The following is a 24,379-nucleotide window of genomic DNA, read 5'->3' on the forward strand; positions in this document are numbered from 1 at the left end:
CACCCCGGCGTCCCCTTTGTAGTTATGTCCCTGTGTCCCGGTCGTCATTTATATTCCCTGTGTCCCGGTCGTCATTTGTGTCCCGGTGTTCCAGTCTGTGATTTCTCTTTGAGTGTCCCGGGCGTCATTTATATTCCTTGTGTCCCGGTGTCCCGGTCGTCATTTATATCCCCCTGTGCCCCCCGGCGTCCCCTTTGTAGTTGTGTCCCTGTGTCCCGGTCGTCATTTATATTCCCTGTGTCCCGGTCGTCATTTGTATCCCGGTGTCCCGGTCTGTATATACATTCGTTTTTTAGTTTTGTTTTTCTCCTTTATTTTTTTCCTTTTTTCTTTTTTTTCTTTTTTAGTTTATTTAGATTTTTAGATTTTTTAGTTTTTTTATTAGTTTTTAGTTTTTTTGTAGTTTTTACCATTTTTTTAGTTTTTTTAGTTTTTTTTTTTACTTATGTCCTGGTCGTCATTTATACTCCCTGTGTCCCGGTCGTCATTTGTGTCTCGGTGCTTTGTTGATTGCTAATTTATATTATATTTATATTTATATTTTTTATATTTATTAATATTTTTTTTAGTTTTCTTTTTCTCTTATTTTTCAATTTTTTCCTTTTTTTTAGTTTTTTCTTTTTTAGTTTTTAGTTTTTTTTTGTTTTTTACCTTTTTTTAGTTTTTTAGTTTTTTTAGTTTTTTAGCTTTTTTAGTTTTTTTTATTAGTTTTTAGTTTTTTTTTAGTTTTTGCCTTTTTTTAGTTTTTTCAGTTTTTTTTAGTTTTTAGTTTTTTACCTTTTTTTTAGTTTTTTTTTAGTTTTTTAGCTTTTTTAGTTTTTTTTCTTTTTAGTTTTTTTTGTAGTTTTTACCTTTTTTAGTTTTTTTTCTTCTTTTGTATTAGTGTGAAATAATTCAGACGTCATATGCGGACAAACACGACGTCACTCGACAGACAGACAGACAGACATAACCCACAAACAACTTATTTTTATATTTATTTATTCATATTTTTTTAGTTTTCTTTTTCTCTTTTATTTTTCAGTTTTTTCCTTTTTTTTAGTTTTTTTCTTTTTTAGTTTTTAGTTTTTTTTAGTTTTTTACCTTTTTTTAGTTTTTTTTAGTTTTTTTAGTTTTTTAGCTTTTTTAGTTTTTTTATTAGTTTTTATTTTTTTTTGTAGTTTTTGCCTTTTTTTATTTTTTTCAGTTTTTTTTTAGTTATTAGATTTTTACCTTTTTTTAGTTTTTTTTAGTTTTTTAGCTTTTTTAGTTTTTTTTTCTTTTTAGTTTTTTTTGTAGTTTTTACCATTTTTAGTTTTTTTCTTCTTTTGTATTAGTGTGAAATAATTCAGACGTCATATGCGGACAAACATGACGTCACCTGATCCACAGATCCACACACAGACAACTTATTTTTATATATATAATATAACCATTAATGATAAATTAATATTATTTATAATTATATACTTACAAAAATTCTTTATAGCCTACGTGACACGAATGTTTTGAATTGGAATTACCAGTTTATATTGAATAATATTCGGTTTTATCTATAGAGATAAAAACCGCGTGCTCACTGTCCTCTATCATCAAAACGGTTGAACGTAGAAACGAAAACAGTAGAGAATTTAGTCTTCTAATATGTGTCTGGTATAATACAGAAAGCATAAAATCCACATGAGACGAGATGTTTACAAAAAAGAACATGTAAATACCATTTTTTTTCCTTTGAAATCTATGGTCACACCCAACCTTTGATAGGTAGGGGGTGGGGATTGAGACTAGCTTTAATACAGATTATACGAGTCTTAAGCTAGCTATCCCAAAATTCAAGATTCGTACCCTACTTTGGCTAAAATAATTGGACTACAAAACTGGGTAAATTTACGACGACTCTTCAAATATAAGGAAAACGATTCAAATATTGGTAAAATTCTAGTTAATTGACTTCTTGCTATCTCAGAAAGGGTTTAGGTTAGGAAAATGAACCTTTTAGGGATGGTTCTACAGGCTAAAGTATGTCCCTGGAAGGTATTTTAAAGTACCTACCTCTACTCCTTCTCCCTCTAGAGGGCCTTGAAATTTGCCTACATGACAGGTCTATACCTATTGAAATTTTGACAAAACAACATTTTACCTTAATTTTCAGTTACTAGTTGCTTTTTTTCTGCCTTTAGTTCTGGAAATGCAATTCCTGTTATTTGAGTAGAATTTTGAGCCATATCAATGTTTTTTTTCAAAATTTAGGAAATATATTTGCATATCTTTAAGACCCTATAAAACTGAATTGATCAAAGTTATGAAGCTGAAAACAATTTCGTTGTACTTCAATTAGGCAGAAGATCTAATTTGCAAGGTTTCACTTTTATAGCACACATATTTTTAAAGGTCATCAAAGGTCAGGGCCCTCTAGAGGGAGAAGGAGTGGAGGTAGTTGCTTCAAAATACCTTCCCAGGACACACTTTAGTCTCTAGATTCAAAAATACCACTTCAATAGGGCCATGCACTGAGGTTATCGTGCATGCAAGTATTTAAATACAACACTTCCTTTAAAATGCATTCCTTATTTCAAACGTATCTGGTCAGGGCCATATCGAGGATTTTTGTCGAGGGAGGGGGGGGGGGGGGTACAAAAGGATTTTCGGGGGCTTAAGAAAAAACTTCAAAAAACACATAATAAATTTGTATATGCTCATTTTTGTTACGTTTTTACGAGTTAACCGAACATTTTTTGGGAGGAGGTCTGAGCCCCCTACTCCTTCCCTCTGGATACGGCCTTGTATCTGGTTTACCATGATGTTTAGTATTTAGAAAAAGTGAAAAATTACGAATTAATTTTTACTTCTTTTCTTTTTTCTAGATCATGGACACATTTCTGGGTGCAGCTCATGGAGCTATTTCTTTCCAGGGCCACATTCCACCCTTACAAGGTCCCATAAATGAAGGGAAAATTCTTATAATCAAACAAGCCATTTCCCTCTCCTAATATTTCAAAACCCACCAAAATTCACTGAAGATGAAAAAGATTTGATTCGGAGAGGTGGCGGAGTTTTGCCTATGCCAGTTATCTTAAAGCCAAATACATCAGTACTTATGCCATTAATTATTGTGGTATCAGCCGTAGTGGTCCTTGTAAACGTTATTGCGAGTAATGGAGCACCGTTTGCATTTGACCTTACCATGAACTGTACCATGCACCATGAATGCATGGTGCATGCACCGTGAATGTACCATACACCATGAATGTTTGCACCATGAACTGCTGTGATGGACCCAAACCTCGATTCGTTGAAGATCTGATATTTGAGAATTATACTGACAAAGCTAAAAGGCAAGCAGATTCTGAAGAGAATATTTTAAATTTAACGCCGATGGTTCAAGAATTGACTTTAGGAGACATAGAGGCTATTGTTCGTGCCACTTTGGTGGCCCCTACTTCATAGTCTTGCTCCTACAGGTTCACCTGTGAAGTAACCCGGGTAGGAAATATTTTACGTCCTGATTGGACCGTTTTGTTACTGCATTTTACAGACTTGTTACCAGAAGAGCTCGAAAAATCAATTTTGAAGGGGTTCAAAAAGTTGTGTGACGACATAAAATGTAATTATAAACTTTTCAAATAAATTTATAGATTTAGGCTAATTCTCGCAAGAGTTCGTTCTTGTTTGGAGGATATTATGCTCTGGTATGTAGAATGGTCGGGTGCACATAAGACTATGAATACAATAAAACAAAACCAAAACCAAAAACTGGCTTCATAATTTTATTTTCTTTGATTAATAAGTTTGGTAACAAAGTCACTCTAATGAACGGAAGCTACGAAAAATCATACGAGAAAATTTTTGAAATATCTTACCATATTATAATATGGTAATTCCCACTTTACTTTCTTACTTTCGGCGGGAACCAGACGATAATCCATCCTGCCTGGCACCAATGGACGATGGGATGACTGACGAAGTCCAACACGATATGTCAGTAGCAGCCTCTTCTGCAATCTTCAGCCAGTCCTTATCCCAACGACGTCCGTGTAGGCGGAAATCATCCCAAGGATCCAGTTCATTCAAGATTTCCACAGACTGAAGAGGAAATGATGTTCAGAATTAAGATAATCCAAAATTTTGGTGTTTTACTTCTTTTTTCCGACATAATTTTATTCTAGGCTGCCTTACCAATATAGGATATTATTTCTAAGCATGAAAATGCAAGTTGTACACGGTAAGCCTAGAAAATACATGTGCTGGATATGAGATTTTGCAGTTAAAAGGGTGCCTGCCAAGCACTAAAAATTATGCAGTGATTAGGCATCTTGAGCATAGCCTTCTTCCAATTGAATATCCTGGGAAATTTCCAATGTCCGTTAATAAGCTGACTTAAGCATGAGGCTTAATTTTTTCCTCAGATATTTTAAATCGTTTTTACTTCAACTGGCTTCAGTGCAAAGTCTATAGGAATGCGAAAATCCCCTAGTATCTGCCAGTTAGTAGTGACAAACTAAATAAAGAGAAAAACGTTTGAATATTAGCCAAAACCCTAAAGCACAAGTTCAGAATAATATCTGATAAAACAAATCTAAATTTTTGCCAGCCACAACTATCTGACATTGGTAGATCTTACATTTATCTATCAAAATCTACCGTAGGCTTAGCAAAGCGCAAGCAAATACTGTCTCTCTTTTCTTTTAAGATGGCAAGGTTTTCGGATTTGATGGGGAAGAAGCGCTGAATTTTACTCTCTTTGCAAATGATGCAGACCGACCACTTTTAGACAGACCCAAACATTGTTCTTGAATTGAGACAGACTCAATTCAATTTCACTAGAAAGCTGCGTATGGTAGACTAGATAGGCGTATTCCTGCCTGGCAAAGGATAAATAAACACAAAGGGAGTGCATCCTTGGACATTTAAATTTATTTTTCAGTCTAATCAAGGACAGCAATGTATTTACTTGTTTTTAATATTCGAAGCATGAATAGCCAACTGAAGATTATTGGAAATTGTAACACCAAGGCGTTTAGCTTGTTTCACCAACATTTCGGGAAGGGGGATTAGGGGTAGGATCTCAATTTCTTACTGAAATCAAGAGTAAATAGTGTCGAAGAACACTGCCTTTTCATAAGAAACACAACTTAGAAACAATAGGGAGATTTTCTCAAAATTTGAATTTAATTTCACTATCTTGAGAAAATTTCCCTGTTGTTTCTAAGTTGTGCGTGTTTGAAATCAGGGGTGGATTTCAGGAAGTCATTATGTCTAATTTAAGATTTTATTTTTATTTTTGAACTACTACAAAAAATGGATTAGGATTCTGAAAATATTTCTGTGACATAACTCAAGGATCGACAAATCATCCATATATTTTCAACTTTGAAGGAATTTGCTAGCAATTTTATTAGCTATTACTAGAAACAAAAGTGGTCCATTAGAATTCAAAATTAAATAAAAAAAGTTCAGCCAATATATTTTGTGTTTTACTGCTTGTGATTTCTTTGAAAGGAATGATATTACAGTCATGGTTGAGCGAGCCACGAGCAAAATCCCAAACCAGAAAAAAGCGAACTACGGCCTTCAGTGACCAAAAGTTAAAACTTGTTTTGAAAAATACTGTCTAATGAAAATAAATCGCAATTTGTAGCTAATTCAGGATTGGCAACTATTATTTCGATTATAGTTAATTGTAAAATGTTATTGCGAAAATTTTTAGAAATTTCGAAAATGGACCGAAAACCTTCAAAATGGCGTTGAATCGAAAATAAAGGTGAAGCGTTAGAATTTACATTGTCACACTTGTGACAAAAGAATTACACCATCTTGAGAAATAAGGCAAATCACTTTTTGTATGGGAAGAGTATGCCATCTTTTTTCCTCTCTCGCTAGTGCGACACTGGCTTATCATAGATAGTTATTAAATAAAAAAAACAAGTTTTTTCAACTGAAAGTAAGGAGCGACATTAAAACTTAAAACGCACAGAAATTACTTCGTATATGAAAGAGGCTGCTTCCTCATCAACGCCCCGCTCTTTACGCTAAATTTTGACTCTTTCTCTCAATTCTTCTTTTTAAACAGTAAAAAACTTTAGCGTAAAGAGCAGGGCGTGGATGAGGAAGCAGCCTCTTTCATATACGAAGTAATTTCTGTGCGTTTTAAGTTTTAATGTCGTTCCTTACTTTCAGTTAAAAAAACTTGTTTTTTTTATTTAATTTCTGAACGTTTTTGAATCAAATGCATGTTTTGATTTTGGCTCTCCGCAGAGGAATAATCAAAACGAAATTTGCATATTTTTTTTTTGGCTCAATGGCTTTCTCATAATTTTGATCGAATGATTTTGAGAAAAAAAGAGCGGGGGACGAAGCCTAGTTCCCCCCCCGATTTTTTGGTTAATTAAAAAGGCAACTAGAACTTTTAATTTTTTACGAATCTTTTTATTGGTAAAAGATTTACGTAACTTATAAATTAGCTTACGTAAAAAACTTTTGTATTCTCATGTTTTTATTACATATATGAGGGGATTCGCCCCATCGTCAGTACCTCGCTCTTTACACTAAAGCTTAAATTTTATCCCAATTCATTAAGAATGACCCCCTGAATCACAAAAGCCGTAGAATAAGTAGTTGAAATTACTGAAAATACTTTAGCGTAAAGAGCGAGGTATTAGAAGGAGGTGAGCCCCTCATATGGGTAATAATTTCTGTTTGTTTTAAGTTTTATTGCTGTTCCTTACTTCCAGCTGAAAAAGCTTTTTCACTTTTATTTTTTAATTGTTTTTTTTTTTAAATAATGCTAGTAAATCCTGCTCTCCCTTCATGGAAATTTTCTTCTCCCATTACAAATTCTCGAAGGAAAGTTCCCCCAGCATATCCCCCTCTTCTCAACCCCTCCCCCAAACCAAAAAAATCCTCCTGAAAACGCCTGTATACTTCCCAATAACCATTACTATATGTAAGCACAGGTCAAAGTTTGTAACTTGTTGCCCCTCCCACGGGGACTGTGGGGGAGTAAGTCGTCCCCAAAGACATAGTTATAAGGTTTTTCGACTACGCTGAATAAAATGGCTATCTCATAATTTTGATCCGTTGACTTTGGGAAAATAATTAGCGTGGGAGGGGGCCTAGGTGCCCTCCAATTTTTTTGGTCACTTAAAAAGGGCACTAGAACTTTTCATTTCCGTTAGAATGAGCCCTCTTGCAACATTCTAGGACAACTGGGTCGATACGATCACCCCTGGGAAAAAGAAAAAAAAACAAAAAAACAAAAAAAACAAATAAACACGCATCCGTGATCTGCCTTCTGGCAAAAAATGCAAAATTCCACATTTTTGTAGATAGGAGCTCGAAACCTCTACAGTAGGGTTCTCCGATACGCTGAATCTGATGGTGTGATTTTCGTTAAGATTCTATGACTTTTAGGGGGAGTTTCCCCCTATTTTCTAAAATAATGCAAATTTTCTCAGGCTCGTAACTTTTGATGGGTAAGACTAAACTTGATGAAACTTATATAATTAAAACCAGCATTAAAATGCGATTCTTTTGATGTAGCTATTGGTATCAAAATTCCATGTTTTAGAGTTTTGGTTACTAATGAGCCGGGTCGCTCCTTACTACAGTTCGTTACCACGAACTGTTTGATTAACAGTTCATTTGGATGCTTTTTTTCTACGTTATTTTTACAAATCCAAATTGATAATACTATCATAAATATTTATATGACACCGAAAATGTTACTTTGAGTACTGCAAAATTGTATAAAGTGCTTAATGGCTCAATTCAAAGCTCTTTTGTCTCTTTTATTGTAGAATCGTCTTGATAATGCTATCGAAAAGTGTCACATGATCCTTTTTTGTAGAGTTTCTGGAGCAAGAATCCTGGGAAGTAAAACAGGGTTCCATGATAATCTTTATGGTTTTTAATGTCCTTCAGTTTTCCAAAATATCTAGAAAATTTCCCATGTTTTACGGGTTAACGAAGCAACAGCAGGAGAAACACATGCCCCATAAACTACCTGCTGGGTTTTTCTTTGGCTGTTGTATACTCTCTGGAATGTAGGTGCTACGTAGTGTGTGTATGCTACGAAATTAGTCCTTAAAAGAACTTATCAGAGGCAACGCTATAGCGTTGCGTATAGTAACGGCCATAAAGCTGAAATGTCTTCTATTTATTTATTCTATCCCCAGAGATAGTTCATATGGAAGGGATGGAATAATATGGAAATGAATATGGAAATTATCAATAATAAATCATGAGAGCTGACTCTGGCCTTCCATCCGTGGCCTGACCTCAGCCCTCCCCCCCCCACAAAAAAACAAATAACTTATTAAGGATATTTTATTCCAAAGCTAGTGTGAGATGACCCCTAACTCTCCATGGGCAGATCCCTCCTTCAAAAAAAATATCAACGATATATTATGAGAGCTGGCTTCTGGTCCTCCCTCCATGGCCCGACCTTCCTTACAAAAACACTTAACGATTCTTTATTTTACAAAAACCATGGGTAGATGGCTCCTGGTCTTCCCTCCATGGCCTCATCCCCATAAAAAACAACTTATTAACAATATTTTATTCCAAAAATGATGAGAACTGACCCCTTGACCTTTCTCCATGGCCTTACCCTCCAAAAAATACTTATTAACGGGATTTTACTCCAAAATTCATGGAAGCTGAGCTCTTGTCCTTCCTCAATGGCCTGACACCCCGCCAAAAAAGCTAATATATTTTACTCTAAAATTTAAGGGAGCTGACACCTTGTCCTCCCTTCAAGGCCAAATTCCCTCCTAATAACAACAAAACTGATTACCGATATTATATCATAGGAGCAGAGCCCCAGGCCCTCTCTCCATGTTTTTCAAACTTTATTCAAATTTTAGTTTGTAAATTAAATTAATGGCAATCTTTAGAAAGTCACCAAATATTCGAAAATGTTTATAAAGTTTAACTAACATGTACAACTAATTTTTATCGAGGGAATTTTACATTTCTTAAAACTTCTAGAAAAGAGTTTAATTTTCCAAAAGATAAATGAACCGCTTGATTTTTTGCATAATTTTAAGGGACACCAATTTGAGGGAAGAACAGGAACTTTTTTAATCCTCCTTAGTTTCGTCCCCCTAGATTTTGGTAAAACACTTTTTTTGCTATTTCCGTTGGAATAAAACCTTTTTTTATTATCACTGAATAAAGTGGAAAAATAATAAAATTGTACCCTCTCCCTTTCCTAGATTTCAAAAAAGACAACCCCTTACATTTTCGTGAACTGACGTCACCGAAATCCTTGAAATATTGAATCCAACGCTTTTCCTTTAGTACCTTCTTCCATCTAGCATCTACCGGCTAAATAATGGATTTGCAGGAATTAACGATTTGTTCCCGGTTTGTAGGACACAAAATAATGAGCTGTTGCTTGAAATAAATGAGGGATGGCCAATAATTAACTGCAATATAGATTTGATTTATAGTTTTCAAAAATGGTATCCTATTAGTAAGATTTGTTCTACTTGGTAATAAGCGACTATTTTTTTGGTTGACAACTCACAAAAGTCGTAAGAAAATGAATCCTTTTAAGCAATTTAGACCATGTTATTGGTGGTTCCATTGCAACTAAAACTCTGTGTAACTGAACCACAATCAACTGAACCCCCGTGCAACTGAACCCCCGTGTAACAGAATCACCGTGCAATTGAACCACCGTGCATTTGAACCCTTGTGTATCTGAACCCTCGTGTAACTCAACCCAAGTGCAGATAGACCCCGTTTAACTGAGCCCCCATGCAACTCAACCCCCCATTCAACTCAACCCTACCGCAACTGAGCCACCGTGCAACTGAACCATCATCCAGCTGAACTACCGTACTAAGTATTTAAGTATTCTAGAAGTGCGAGGCAGTATCATTGGGTAAAACACAAATTAGAAACTTTACATAAACCATAACCATTACATGTCATAAACCATTAATGCCCGATTTATTTCTCCGTTTTCATGTCTGTTAATGGGGTTCTCTTCGCTCTTTCACTTTCTACGGGTCTAAGCCATTGCCCAACCACCCAGAAAATACCCTTCGCGGAAAATACTCCACCGCTGAAAATGTCCTCATGTGAAAATAATTCCCTAGAAAATGCCCCTCCCCCAAGAAGGTGGCTGGTTTCCAATCACTTTGACTAAACAAGAGTTAAGACTTTCATCCTGATATCCCCTTCTAAGCGTTTCCCAAGATTTCCGGCTTCCCCCTCAACTCCCTCAATGTCACCAGATCTGGTCGGGATTTAAAATAAGAGCTCTGAGACATGAGTTCCTTCTAAATATACAATTTCATTAAGAATGATACAAGTGCCAGTCAATATGATTCATAAAAAAGTCTGTTTTGTTGGCACAAAAACAAAGAAAAATCGGATGTCATAAACCATTAATGCCCGATTTATTTCTCCGTTTTCATGTCTGTTAATGGGGTTCTCTTCGCTCTTTCACTTTCTACGGGTCTAAGCCATTGCCCAACCACCCAGAAAATACCCTTCGCGGAAAATACTCCACCGCTGAAAATGTCCTCATGTGAAAATAATTCCCTAGAAAATGCCCCCCCCCCCAAGAAGGTGGCTGGTTTCCAATCACTTTGAATAAACAAGAGTTAAGAGCTCATATGGCAGTTGTGACGAGGTCGGAAGAGCCAAGAGCTCATATGGCATGAGCTCTAGCAAAATTTTAAGAATTAATAGATTGATTTAAAAGGAAAATCAGAGGCTTAATACCGGTCGGGATTTAAAATAAGAGCTCTGAGATACAAGGTCTTTCTAAATATCAAAATTTATTAAGATCCGATCACCCATTCGTAAGTTAAAAATACCTCATTTTTCTAATTTTTCCTCTCCCTTCAGCCCCCCAGATGGTCGAATCGGAGAAAACGACTTTATAAAGTCAATTTGTGCAGGTCCCTGACACGCCTACCAATTTTCATCGTCCTAGCACGTCCAGAAGTACCGAACTCGCCAAAGCACTGGACCTCCCCCCCCCCTAACTAACAAAGAGAGCGGATCCAGTCCGTTTTTTTAATTAACTTTGTTGTATTCTTTATTAAACTTTATTTAACTTTAATGAATCTTATATATTTGCAATCGTCAATCACGTATCCACGACATTTGATTATAATACCCACCAACTTTCATCCTGATCTCCCATTCTAAGCGTTTGCCAAGATTTCCGGCTTCCCCCTCAACTCCCTCAATGTCACCAGATCTGGTCGGGATTTAAAATACGAGCTCTGAGACATGAGTTCCTTCTAAATATCAAATTTCATTAAGATTCAATCACCTATTCGTAAGTAAAAATATCTCATCTTTTGAATTTTCCTCCCCCTCCAGCCCCCTAGATGGTCGAATCGGGGAAAAGTCTGTTATCAAGTCTATTTGTTTAAGTCCCTGACATGCCTACCAATTTTCATCGTCCTAGCACGTCCAGAAGCACCGAACTCGCCAAAGCACTGGAAATCCCCCCCCACTCGGATCTCTCGACTCTGAGCGCTTTCCAAGATTTCCGGTTTCCAAGATTTCTGTTTCTCCCTCCAGCCCCCTACGTCCCCATTTCCGATTCAAATTGAAAATGGAGCATCTGATACATAAGATCTTTCTATATATCAAGTTTCATTAAGATCTGACCACCCATTCGTAAGATAAAGATACCTAAATTTCCACGTTTTCCAATATTTCCGGTCTCCCCCTCCAACTTCCCCCAATGTCACTAGGTCTGGTCGCGATTTAAAATAACAGCTCTGAAGCACAAGATTCTTCTGAATATCAAATTTCAATAAGATCTGATCATCCGCTCGTAAGTTACAAATACCTCATTTTTTCTAATTTTTCCGAATTACCCCCCGCCCCGAACTCCCCCAAAGAGAGCGGATCCGGTTCGGTTATGTCAGTCACGTATCTTGAACTTGTGCTTATTCTTCCCACTAAGATCCATCCTGATCTATTCACTCTAAGCGGTTCCCAAGATTTCCGGTCCCCCCAACTCCCCCAATGACACTGGATCCGATCGTGATTTAAAACAAGAGATCTAAGTTACGAGGTCCTTTTAAATATGAAGTTTTATCAAGATGCGATCACTCCTTCGTAATTCAAAAATATCTCATTTTTTATAATCTTTCAGAATTAACCATCCCCCTAACTCCCCTAAAAAGAGCTGATCCGTTCTGGTTATGTCAATCACGTATCTAGGGCTTGTTCTTGTTTTTCCCACCAAGTTTCATCCCAATGCCTCCACTCTAAGCGTTTTCCAAGATTTTAGGTTTCCTCCTCCAACTCCCCCAAATGTCACCGAATCTGGTCTGAAGAAACAATGAGCTCTGAGAAACAATATCCTTCTAAATATCAAATTTTATTAAGATCTGATCCTCTGTTCATAAGTTAAAAACACTGCATTTTTTCTAATTTAGTCGAATTAATCGTCCCCCCAAGTCCCCCAAAGAGAACGGTTCCGTTCTAGTTATGTCAATTACGTATCTAGGACTTGTTTTTAATTTCCCCATCAAGTTTCGTCCCGATCTCTCCACTCTAAGCGTTTTCCAAAATTTTAGGTTTCCCCTCCAACTCCCCTCAATTTCACTGGATCCAGTCAGAATTTAAAAAAAGAGCTCTGAGACAAGATATCCTTTTAAAATCAAATTTCATTAAGTTCCCATCAGCCGTTCGTAAGTTAAAAATACCTCTTTTTATCTAATTTTTCAGAATTAACCCTCCCCCCCTAATTCCCCCAAAGAAAGCGGATCCATTCTGGTTATGTCAATCATGTATCTAGGACTTGTTCTTATTTTTCCCACCAAGTTTCATCCCAATCCCTCCACTCTAAGCGTTTCCCAAGATTTTAGGTTTCCCCCTCCATCTCTCCCTATTATCACCGGATCAACCGTTCGTAAGTTATAAATACCTAATTTTTAAAAAAAATTCCGAATTAATCGTCCCCTAACTCCCCCCAGATGGTCGAATTGGTGAAACGACTATTTTCAATTTAATATCGTCTAGTCCCTGATACGCTTGCCAAATTTCATCGTCCTAGCTTATCTGGAAGTGCATAAACTAGCAAAACTGGGACCAACAGACAGACAGGCCGACAGACAGACCGATAGAATTTGCGATCTCTATATATCACTTGGTAAATACCAAGTAAAATAAAAAAGGAATAAAACTCTCAATTTCTGATTGAAAGGGCATCCTCCGAAGTTTCTAAGACCATGAGGCAGAGGTGGGGATAAGGAAGGGGTATTTCTCCTATACAGACTAAATTTAGCTCATTTTGAAGTTTACTGTTGCTCGTTACTTTCATAATACAGTTTTATAAAAATAATTTAATAAGTTTTTGTCCCCTTCCCCCGGAAAAATTAAACCCCTAAACAGGGCCCTGGGGATTAAACATCATTTTCTACCTCCACTCTCCTCTTGTCTGTTTCTTAGAATTAATTTTGTGCTTATCTGAAGGTTCAATGAGTAAAATGCACCCTTTGTGGCATCTCCCTTCCTCTCCAACTAACCAAAATATTTTTAACGTTTCTACAAATTTCACTGTCTAAAGTAAATTCTCGGTTGTTTTAAAATTCCAAACATTTGCATCTAAGGGCCTTATAACACTACAGTGGGGTTCTATGATTGCTTTGCAGTAAGGGAGGGAGGGAGATGCCTCAAAGGGTGGAGGTAAAAATTGATATAAAATCCCCAGGGTCGTATCCGGGACTTTTGTTTGGAACTTTATTTTTTTGGTGGGGAGGGGGACAAAAAAAATCAAAATTTGAAATTGATGTTTAATCCCTGTTAGTTTCTGAAGATATTTCTGGTCTATGCTGTTATTATGAGAGTAAAGAGTATCATTTAGCTCCAATATGAGCAGAATTCATTCATTATTAGAAAAGGATTGCCCTTTCCCAATCCCCACCTCCGCTTCATGGTCGTAGAAATCTCAGAGGATGTTCATTCGATCAGATATTGACAGGTTTTTTATTTTTTATATAAGTCAAAAGTGACTGAAAACCAACCAGCCGTGGGAAGGGTGATAGTAGGTATTTTCTATGGGGGATATTTGTCACGGTAGGGGAGAGGTATTTTCCGACAGTGAAAGGGTGGAGACATACAATATAAACTAAAAAAGGAGGAATTAATCTGGCTTTAATGGTTTGTGACGTTCCAATTTTCTTTGTTTTTGCAACAAGAAAGCAGTGTTTTTTTTTATGAACCATCTTGACAGGCTTTTATATCACAACTTTAAAAATAAAACTTATCCAACAAGGTTGAACCCATAAAGATTCTAGCTCGTGTTTTACCAAGTGATGTTGCCTCGTATTTGTAGAATACTGAAAAACCGAGTAGGGTGGTTCATTTGCACAAGGGTTCAGATACACGAGCCCCCCCTGGCTCAGTTAAGCAGGGGTTAAGTTACACGGTGGCCCAGTCAGACGAAGGTTCGGTTGCATTGGGACTGAGTTGCAAGGGGGTATAGTTGCACAAGGGGTTAGTTTAATGGGGTTGAGTTGCACGGGGGTTCAGTTATACACAGGTTAGGTGGTATACGGGTCCAGTTGCACGGTTGTTCAGTTCCTTGGGGTTCAATTACACAGCGGTTCAGTTACGCGCACACTGTTATTGCTATAAAAGTGAAGCAGTTCATTACAGTCAGCTATACAAGCCTTCCGTCTCAAAGAGAAAACTAACTTTTATTGAAATGCGATCATGAGCCAGAAACAATTAACCAGTTTGTCGTAGATAACTTCGAAGACCACATTGCCTTTCCATGACGAAAGTAAAACTTTTTTTAGTTTTACTGCTGATGATGAACACTGTGTATGTGTTCGAAATATCCAGTTAAATAATTTTATATCTGTTCACTGTCAATAAAAAGGTTTCATCCCTATTTTGAACTGTTTTACTTTAACCAGTTTGTGGCCACAAACCATTTCGATAATGAATGAATAAGAATTCATTCTCTCATGGCTTTATATAATAAGATAGATTCAATGAAATAACTCTATGTTGAATTTCATTGCCATTAATTCGACAAGATGTAAGACAGGGTTAAACTTTCAATGTCTAGGAAAGGGGGAAAATTATCGTTTTTCAACGAAAATACCAAAAAAAGTGGTTTTCAATGAAAATGCCCAAGAAAGGTACCTTTAAATTTAGCGGTTGAGGGTGGGTAAGACATCGTGGGGTAAAGGACCCGCAACCGCCTTGCCAATTGACGCCGCTGTTAAAAAAGTTAGAATTTTTCTATATACACTATTCATAACGTTACTACTTCAGTAACTTTTATTTTCAATGTCTAACTTGTCTTTAATTTAGGCTATTTGGTAAAGCCAAATTCTTTATTGTTGAAGAATTCTGAGTGTACTTCCTGAACCACATCATAATTATGTCTGTCAATAAAAAAGAAAAAGTCTTGTGAGTGACACAAGTTTTTTTAATGCTACACTAGTATTTCGGAAGAGAAAATTTAAATTTAAAATACTTGATTGAATAAGTTAACATCAACATTAATGTGTTTCCAACTATTATCTACTAATGCTTCGTCTTTCTGTCTTTTTCCAGTTTCCTGTAATGATTTAAAACTTTAAATAAAATAATAAATTTAAATTGTTTTAATAAATAAATAAAATAATAAATTAAATTGTATTGTAAATAAAATAAATTATTTAAATCAATTTAAATAAATTAATAATTTAAATAAAATAAATTTAAATTGTGTCAAACTTCCATCTTTTTCTTTGGTAAAGTCTTAGACGAGCTACTTTTTGTTATCTTGGAAAGTGGATAGGTTAGGGAAATACAACTTTCAGTAATGAATCAAGAGCCAAACACATGCTCAGGGGCGAACCAAAGGGGAGGTAATGGGAATACACCCTCCCCGAAATTCGGGAAATTTGAACATTCTTACAGATCTTGACTAATATGAAAGGATAATGTCTGCGTGCAAATTTTATCGTAATGGAGATAAAAAATGATGTCTTATTATATTTATACGTAAAATTTAAAACCACATTGTCTTAAAACCTAACCAAATTCACTATGGGTTATAATCTAATTGATATGCAGTAATTTATGCATAACAAGTACGTAAACTATGATGATCTCCCCGCAGTAACATTTGTTTTATGAAAATGCAGTTGGGAGAAAAGACAAGCCACTGCTAAGTAAGCCATATGCAGTTATAACTTCGGGCTCTTAAGATCGCTGAAATTCATTTAAGTCACGCTTGTACTTTTTTGGAGTTTATAGAGAACTCTACACCCATGTTTGTTGATTAATCGTCCATTATGTCAAAGTGGGAATCAACAATTACAGACTTTATAAAAAAGAAACGGATGTTTGAAATCAGATCTTAGTTGATTGATACAAACCTTAGGTAAAATGGAAATCAATTTAAAATTACATAAGTAAGAAAGGTTATGATGGAGCTTCATCTATGAGTGGCCAGTTTTAAGGCTGTTCTGCTATAGTCCTTGAATTTTCCCCCATGCAGTCTATGTTCACTGTGCAAGTCACTCCTTAAACTTAGCCTTAGATTCCTTAGTCACAGAAAGTTGCCTGAGTCACTGCAATATTAATTTCCTCAGCACTTTATTTCCCTTGACGAGGAAAAAACAAAGGATATACTTTGACTAATTTTGGTATCCTGATGCCGACAGCTATAGGGGAAGCTTGCAAGCTGAGTTAGCTTTGTTGGGGAGAATGTGGATACAGTAGGCATATGTGGCACCAAATTATTTCATAATGTGCTTAAAAGAATGTGATAAGAATGTTTTCCCAACTGTACATCGATACAGTTCACTACACTATATATTCCTTTCACTACAGCTACATACTAACATTCTTTGTCTACCTTTTGAAGAGTGAAATCTTATGCCAGAAAAGCCTTAGGTTAGGAACAGCTTAATGGATGGGCCTTATTATACATACGCAGAGATGTTTCAGTCAATTTAAAAGACGTTCTGCATAAACTAGACCACAACAAAAAAGGTGGCTTTATTTTATAGTTGTATGTTTACAGCGTTGTCTCAATAAAGAATATACCTTATGTGTTAAAAATTTTATTTATTCTTTTTAATCTGTACTACCATCCCTCATCCAATTTATCCATCTCCCCCCGAAATTTATCGCTGGGTTCGCCCCTGCACATGCTCCAGGAAGATATTACCAATCTACTGTGTTAACCCACTTCTGATTTCTATGCCTTTCAAATTTGCTTACTTGACATGTCTATTGGAATTTTGACAAAACATCATTATACCTTAATTTTTGGTTTTCAGTTTGTTTCTCTCTGGTTTTGGTTTTGAAAATTCAATCCCTGCTATTTACGTTAAATTTTAAGCCATATCAATGGGTTCGTAAATGGATTTAGGGAATATATTTTTGTATCTCTTTGGAATCTTACAAATTGGGATTGGGCAAAGTTGTGAAGCCTAAAATACTTTTATTGTTCTTCATTTAGGCAGAAGATTTACTTTGAAATGTTTCAACTACATAAACAAAGATGTGTAAAGATCATCAAAGGTCAGTTCCTTCTAGAGGGAGAAGGGGAAGGCAGATACTTAGGAATACTGTCCCAGGACATAATTTAGTCTGTAGAATCCTTCTTAAAAGTTGCATTTTCATAGCCTTCCCACTTTCCGAGATAGTGAAAAGTAGCTCGTCTAGAATTCTATTTTTCCTTTTACAAAATATTGCAACTTTGCCGTAAAAAGACATTCTCTCATTGCTGACACTTATAGCACGTTAGCGCTGTTTCATCATATGTAGCACGTGTTACATTGAATGGCTGAATAGTAGCACCTTTATGCCACAATTTGTAGCATTTTGTGCTAAAATTTTTCTTTTTATCTTGACAAAATAATTGGGACTTTGAAAAATGCAAGGGAATTAATTTTTGTTGTATTTGTTTCGAAAGACTGGTGTTAAAATTGAAATAACGAGACATAAAAAATTTAAAAAATGACCCAAAACTAGTCCATAAAGAAAACATACGCATGTCAAGCGACGAAACGTGAAAAAACTGTTTTTATTGAAGCACCGAAAATCGTTGTGTAGCACGCAAAATCGGACAATTTTGGCGCTCTAGAAATTGACCGTTGTGGCCGAATAAGGCAAGAAATTTAAAATTAAAACATGCGTTAACGAGTAAACCGCGTCTGGCATCTTTCAGGACTGTGGTTCAATTTTGTCTCTTGCAGAAAAGGTTTGAAAATTTGCTGTTCAGGCTGTTAATTCTAGGAGCCAGGAACGCCTTATTAGAGAAGGCTTACCCCAGGGAGCCATCCCCAACGCACTTCTGCTTGATCCATAGGCTATGCCTATGTCTCTGAGTTTCAGTTAAAACATGCACCATTGGGGATTTTTGAAACAGACTTATTAACATAGAAATCGAGCAGAAATTTGTTTTCAGCTTCATAACTTTGCTCAATTCCATTTTATAAGGTTTTAAAGATATACAATTACATTTTCTAAATTTTGAAAAATAACATTGATATGGCTCAAAATTCTACTCAAATAACAGGAATTGCATTTTCAAAACTAAAGAGAGAAAAAAAGCAACTAGTAACTGAAAATTATGGTAAAATGTTGTTTTGTCAAAATTTCAATAGGTATAGACCTGTCATGTAGACAAATTTCAGGGCCCTCTAAAGGGAAAATGAGTTGAGGTAGATACTTTATAATACCTTCCCAGGACATACCCAAGCCTGTAGACCAATCCCTGAAAGTTTCATTTTCCTAACCTAAATTCTTTCCAAGATAGCAAGAAGTCAATTAACTAGAATTTTACCCCTACCTTAACTCTGTTAGTAAATTTTTCACAGTTCATGTGATTGATTTACCAATAAAGTGAACATACCACCCAATGTCTTTTTTATGTTTTTTACAAATATAATAATTGCTTCTACTGCAGATTCCAGTTTAGGCACTTTTTGACCTAACCCAACCAAACCTAAACTAAACTTATTATAAATAATTTTGGCACTGAGAAATTTTGTATTATTTTTTTGAAAACAGCTCTGAGAAAATGTAGTAGGCTATTATTTTGTCCAAAACAACCAATAACTCATACTTTGATTGAAAATTTGTCACTTTTAAGAGCTCAAAAAGTGCAAGCTCAAAAATTTGCAGTAGAAACAATTATAATATTTGTAAACAATATAAAAAAGGCATCAAGTGTTATTTTTACTTTATTGGTAAGTTGATTATATAAACTGTGAAAAATTTTACCACACTATCTCCCTCTAGAGGGCACTGACTTTTGATGACTTTTAAAAATCTTTTAGTTGAAGTGTTACCTTGCAAAATAGATCTACTGTATCAAGTACAAGAAGTGTTTTCAGCTTCACAACTATGTTCAATCCTAATTTATGAGGTTTCAAAGATCTGAAAATACATATCCTAAATTTAGAAAGAGCCCATTAATATAGCTCAAAATTCTATAGCCTACAGATAGCATGAATTACATTTTGAAAAACTAAAACAAGAGCAAAAAAAACTTAAAATTAAGGTATATGTTGTTTTTTCAAAATTCTGATAGGTAGCCTATATACCTGTCAAATATGCCACTTTCTAAGACTTAGAAATCACAAGAAAGTCATCTTGGCAACACCTTCCCAGAGTATGTTTTTGGCCCTGGTATCATTAACTGTAAGTTTCATTCCTTTAACTCAATCCCTTTTCAAGATAGCAAAAAGTAGCTTGTCTAGATAACTTTGAAGACCACACTGCCTTTCCATGACAAAAGTATAACAGTTCAAAATAGGGATGAAACCTTTTAATTGACATTAAACCAGATATAAAATTTTTTAACTGGATATTTCAAACAAGATTTTCTTCATCAGTATAAGAAGAAAAGGATTTTACCACCTTCAATAAAATTCAATCTACATTTAGGGACTTTTAAAGGGAAAAAGTTAGCCTTTAAATTATATGATTAAAGATAAAAGGAGAAAAAGAGCTTTATTAGTGAAAGATAAACTTTTCCTGGAAAATATCATATAAAAAAAGGTGAGTGGAAGTAATTTTTGTTTTATCCAACAAACAGCAAGAAATCAATTCAATCATGATTTTCACCTTTCCAGAGAAAGATTACTTAAAAAGTTTTCAAAGTTATCTGAAAATAAAGCTGTAATACCTTTATCAACTTTTGGACCAGGTGCAATTAATCTTTCATCAAGGATCTTAACATTACAAGAAAAGTCCATAGCCTATTAGAAAAAGGTCCAAAATTTTGCTTTAAAACTAATAAAGTCCCAGTAGAAGAAATCATCTCTTGAATAGAAACATCTTTGCATAGAAACCCCACCCTAATCAAAGATGTTAGCCTAGAAAGAGCTTCTACAGTTAAAACCCTGTCAAACTTTGCTTTAAAACCAGAAATCTGTAACAATTCTATCAAAGACATAAAGATTCTTAATAATTTAAGAAGTGATGAATCTATTATTATTACAAAAGCAGACAAGGGTAACACTTTAGTGGTAATGGACACAAAGGACTTCAATTCAAAATTAAACACTTTACTGAAATGAAGAAAAAACATACAAAAAACTTTCTTTTGGACCAACAGACTCATACACAAATAAGTTTAAGAACAAGTTAAAGAGTTTGAAGGAAGAAGGGAAGATTACAATATATACATAAGCCAAATCTACCATTATGACCAATTTTTGTAAGTACAATGTCACCAACAAATTCTGAGTAAGTGGTTAGTATCATTATGTAAACCACTCATGTCAACACAAATTTCTTACATTGAGAATTTGTCAGAACTTGTAATAAAAACTAAAAGAAGTTAGAAATTTTTTCAAATTCTATAATCTCAAGTTTCAACATAGTATCAATGTTTGCAATTATTGATGTAAAAGCTGCAGAAATTCTTCTTGAAAGAAAGATATTAAGAAATTTGGACTTAATTAGTGGTAAAACAGTTTTGGAAGTTGGTGTAATTATGAATTTAGTTAGTTTGTGCAACTTCTCTTATTTTTTTTTTTTCAATTCAGAGGGTTTTTTTTGAATAAGTAAATGGTTTACCCATGGGGCCCCTTTAAGTCCTTTGTTAGCAAATTGTTTTGTAGAAAATATTGAAACAATAGCATTAGATTCATATTTTTTTAAATACAGATTTTTGGGGAGATATATGGATGACATAATTTAAGTATGGAATTATGGGGAGGAGGAATTAAAAGGTTTTTTAGAACATCTTATTTTTTGGGAAGGTGATTTAAAATTTACAATTGAATTAGAAGAGGATAAAAAACTTTCATTTCTGGATGTTCTTTTTTTTAAAAACGAAAATAGTCTGGATTTTAAAATTTACAGAAAACCTACTAACAATAATAGATTTTTGTCATTCTTCTCTGTTCATGCTCGCCAAGTAAAAATTGGTTTATGATATCCTTAACTGACTGCATTTTTAGAATTTGTTCTCCAGAATTCATTGAGGAGGAATTATTTTTGTTGAAAGAAATTTTAATAAGTAACCATTATCCAGGTTGGTCAATTGACCAAACTTTTTTGAAAAGAAAGAATTTTTTTTTAGAATTTCCTAACAATATTCTAGAAACAACAGAAAAGGAAGATGTTTTTTGTTTTTTACTGTATGTTCTAGGGCTGAGTGAAGAACTAAAATTTTTTTTTCAAAATAATGGTCTAAGGGTAGTTTTAAGAGGTAGTAATACTTTGGATAGTTTTTCTAATTCTGGAAAGGATCAAACTTCCATAGAGCAACAAAGTGGGGTTTATAAAATCCCATGTACTTGTGGAAGCTCTTATGTGGGATGTACTAACCAGAATTTAAAATGATATTACTACAACATCATAATTCTATTTCATCATCCTTAAAGCAAAATTCCAAACCTGAGGATTTCACATCAGCTCTATCAGTACATATTCATAATTGTTTAAATCATTTTATTTTGTTTGAAAATGTTTCTTTGATTTCTAAAGACCAAATTTTAAAGCAAATTTTCAGGGAAACAATTGAAGTTAAAAAAAAAAAATATTCAAGAGTAATTCCATAAACAGAGATACAGGTGAATTTGGATTGAATTCAATTTATGATAATTATTTGAGGTCAAATAAAGAATGTGTTTTGAGGTCAAATAAATTGGGTTGGTGTGCTGAATTCGGGATCCCTTGTCTGAGAGGACGCGGGTTCGAATCCCAGTGTACCCAATTCTTCAGTTTGGGATGGGGTTAGTGGCGTGACTCTGTAAGCTTAGCCAGAGTCGACCCAGCTCTAAATGGGTACCTGGAGAAATCTGGGGAAGGTAAACAGGAAGGGTGTGCAAAAGCACAGGATGGCTGGCCCCCAAGCCCCCATTGTACTTCCTGGCTGAAGGGCCAAGAAATGGAGATCAGCACCGCCAGTACGGACTGTAAAGTCTAATGCCGTATCCTTCCTAAATAAAGAATGTCTCACCTCACCTAATAGCGATGACCTCTGTCCACCTGATTTGTTAGATAAATCTAATGAACTGGAACCAAAAAGGTCAAGGAGATTTGCTTGTACTGTTGCATTGAAAAAAATAATAGTAATAAACTATATGTAATTAGTTTATTGGGTATAAATTTTGTTTGTTTTTATTGATGTCTTTTAGTTTTACTGCTGATGATGAACACTGCAAGTGTGTTCAAAATATCCAGTTAAAAAAATTTATATCTCTTCACTGTCGCTGAAAAGGTTTCATCCCTATTTTTGATCTGTTATACTTTAGTAGCTTGTCTAGAATTTCACCAAAAACATTTAGCTATAACAAGTACTTTATGATTAGGTAAATGGGTTCATCATCTAAAGCAATGGTTGATGTTTATAATGTTTAAATAAGGATGAAGATGGAATAGGATTGAGTATTTTTCTAATATTTCACCGTTGATGTTTATTATACTGGAGATATTACACTATTCTGCAATGTGCTACAGGACTTCATGAGCTAAGCATGCCCCAATTACTAAAATGAGAAACCTGTCAGGGATCACCCCAATGCAGGAAAGGGCTTTGCATCAGAGAAGTGGTTCTTCACCAGAGTACTAGCATGGGGTAGTTGACATTTTGTATACCAGAATACCTTCATTAAACCACCCCCTCCCCATGAATTTTGTATGATCTTGCTGGAATCTTTATCTAAAGGAATTTCTAGAGTGGTCTTTTCAGTTGATGAATACTCTTCCCTTTGTGGGTTCCTTGCCATTGCAAATAGCTCACATTTAATGGCATATAGGCGTGCTGCTAGAAAATAAATCATGTTATTATAATATATGTTAAATAATATAATGTTATTATAATCATGTTATTATCATGTTATTAATCCCAATAAGTGTGTAAATTTAAAAATTTTAATTAAATAAAATAAAATTGTGTGACTATCCATTTTCTCAATATGTAACATATGCATGTTCATACTGATAGTTTTGTTGAGGATTCAAAAGCTGAGGCACCTGCCTGTATCCTGGATCTAACCCTGAATATTTTGCTCTCCTTTTGAGCAATTCATCAGTATTTTCTGGTGATTTATTTGCATTAGGTGCTTTATTTGGTCTTGAGACCTCTTCAAGGAGCATCCTGTTCCTTTCAGATTTATTTTCATCAATTCATTGTTTAACAGTTTAAGTCAAATGAATTATCCTGACTTGAAAAGTATATCCCAAAACTCATTTTGCATGTTTAAGCTAAAAAAGTTTCCAAACATAGTTTTGTGCATCCTACTTTAAAATGTAAGGATTGTGCTCTATTATAAGCTAAAAGCTAGGACTGTTTTACTTAATGCTGACCTTTTTAAATGGCATATCTACTACACCCTTCTATGCAGAAATTGCCTTTGGATATCAGAAAATGCTCAACATTTTCTCTTTGAATGTAATCCAATTGTTCAAGGTTCTGGGAGACTCAGAAATTATTGCAATCAACTGGAAATCCTCATACCATTTGATGATCTTAATACTTGCTCCCTTTCACATGACTTAGAAGCTACAATTTATAAATTGATGATAATGATTCTAAAGATATGTCATTGTTGCCAGATTCCTGTTGATTGTAGTCAGCTTGCAGGTATTTTTGGAATATGGTTAGAATCATCCAATGATTAGTGAAAGTATTCCAGGGAACCATTTAACAGTTTATTATCAGTATGTGTAATTATAATTGCTATCTTTGTTGTCATTTTACAAATAATATAGGGGCATAATTGTAGATTTTGAAATCTATGAGGGGGTAATACCTACAAACTGATTTGATTACAAAGATTGGTCTTTAGACCCCTTTAACAACTTTCTGTGATTTTTCAGTGCCCTTCTGTTCATAAAAATAGAGAAGAGAATGAAACCAGTGCTGCCAATGTAAAATTTTATTTTCCTTATTGTTCAATTTTGGGGCAATTGACTTCCTGATTAGGGTTTTTGACAACAG

General features: G+C 34.8%; 1 protein-coding gene and 1 long non-coding RNA gene across 2 annotated transcripts in view; one reads left to right on the forward strand and one right to left on the reverse strand.

Moving 5' to 3' along the window:
• Positions 1-457: 457 nt before the first annotated feature.
• Positions 458-24,379, reverse strand: part of LOC136026931 (uncharacterized) — a 96,093-nt gene continuing 72,171 nt past the window's right edge. The window contains exon 2 of the long non-coding RNA XR_010617445.1: positions 458-777. This is a non-coding gene — a long non-coding RNA (uncharacterized LOC136026931). The remainder of the gene's footprint in view (positions 778-24,379) is intronic.
• The window catches only part of LOC136026929 (tubulin-specific chaperone E-like), a 69,251-nt gene continuing 62,948 nt past the window's right edge, over positions 18,077-24,379 (forward strand). The window contains exon 1 of the mRNA XM_065703775.1: positions 18,077-18,178. The gene's annotated coding sequence lies outside the window, so the exon portion shown is untranslated. The remainder of the gene's footprint in view (positions 18,179-24,379) is intronic.

Source organism: Artemia franciscana, chromosome 5, assembly GCF_032884065.1.
Source record: "Artemia franciscana chromosome 5, ASM3288406v1, whole genome shotgun sequence".
Lineage (NCBI taxonomy): Eukaryota > Metazoa > Arthropoda > Branchiopoda > Anostraca > Artemiidae > Artemia > Artemia franciscana.